The 1,360-nt window shown below is 40.5% G+C and overlaps 1 non-coding gene across 1 annotated transcript; it reads right to left on the minus strand.

The window, feature by feature from the left end:
• Nucleotides 1-517: 517 nt before the first annotated feature.
• On the minus strand, nt 518-643 carry trnay-gua (transfer RNA tyrosine (anticodon GUA)). The gene is made up of 2 exons: nt 607-643; nt 518-553 (listed from the first exon to the last, which is right to left on the minus strand). It is a non-coding gene; the product is annotated as a tRNA-Tyr (tRNA).
• Nucleotides 644-1,360: the final 717 nt, after the last annotated feature.

Consider the following 1,360-nt stretch of genomic DNA (forward strand, 5'->3'; position numbering starts at 1 on the left):
AAATTCAGTAAAATGTCCTTTGAGCTGCATTTGAAATAGCTACTTCAAAATTTTGGTGTGGAACCACAAGAGTTTTCCACTTTGCCAACTGACTTACCAGATTTGTGCTATTGGGACAGACAACCGATATAGATTGGATTTTACAACAGGTAGTATTCAGTAATTGTGGCATGTTCCTTATATATTTAGATGCTCTCCCAATTGGGAGGGCCAGCCTTGGGTCTGGGAGGATGAATTTCCTTCAGATATTTAGTTACAATTTTTGATTGATTTAAAATTCGGGGCAACATCCTTTGAGCCGGATGAAAACCAGGGAGCAAAGGACTTGTGCTCGGAATCACTTAAGACCTCCGCTTTACCAACAGAGCTATCAAAGTATTGCTGGACCACACTCTGGTTTTGGGATCACCTACTCATGACGTTGGGATAGACCAGACTAGACTTGTGTAGATTCATACAAATTCACCAAAGATTTTTATTTACAGTTTTGAATTAAAATTGGAAAGCCGGGAATAGTTCCTTCGAGCCGGATTTGAACCAGCGACCTAAGGACTTCCAATTAGAAGTTCCATCGCGTTCCGCCGAAAGGATGTCAGTCGTCAAACTCTACAGTCCTCCGCTCTACCAACTGAGCTATCGAAGGGATGCTCCTCTTGTCTGCATTATTGGGAGTGCCTACCTGTGGTGTTAGGACGGCTGAAAAGTGGATTTTGATGATGTAGCAACAGATTTTTTTTTTAATTTTTCAAGATTGATTAAAATTTGAAATCCAGGAAAATGTCCTTTGAGCTGCAATTTAAATAGCTACCTCAAAATTTTGGTGTGGAACCACAACAGTTTTCCACTTTGCCAACTGAGTTACCAGATTTGTGCTATTGGGACAGACATCCGATATAGATTGGATTTTACAACAGGTAGTATTCAGTAATTGTAGGATTTTTTCTTCATATATTTAGATGCTCTCCCAATTGGGAGCGCCAGCCTTGGCTCTGGGAGGATGAATTTACATCAGATCTTTAGTTACAATTTTTGATCCATTTGAAATTCGGGGCAACATCCTTTGAGCCGGATGAAAACCAGGGAGCAAAGTACTTGTGCTCTGAATTACTTAAATCCTCCGCTTTACCAACAGAGCAATCGAAGTATTGCTGGAACTCACTCTGGTTTTGGGAGTCCCTACTCATGACGTTGGGACATACAAGATATAAATTGACTTGAGTAGATTCAGACAAATTCGCCAAAGATTTTTATTTACAGTTTTGGATTAAAATTGGAAACCCTGCAATAGTTCCTTTGAGCTGGATTTGAACCAGGAACCCCAATTCAATCATCCATCGTGTTCCGCCGAAAGGACGTCAGT

This window comes from Idiotropiscis lumnitzeri, chromosome 9 (genome assembly GCF_059441095.1).
Source record: "Idiotropiscis lumnitzeri isolate Australia: NSW breed Sydney's pygmy pipehorse chromosome 9, RoL_Ilum_1.0, whole genome shotgun sequence".
NCBI lineage: Eukaryota > Metazoa > Chordata > Actinopteri > Syngnathiformes > Syngnathidae > Idiotropiscis > Idiotropiscis lumnitzeri.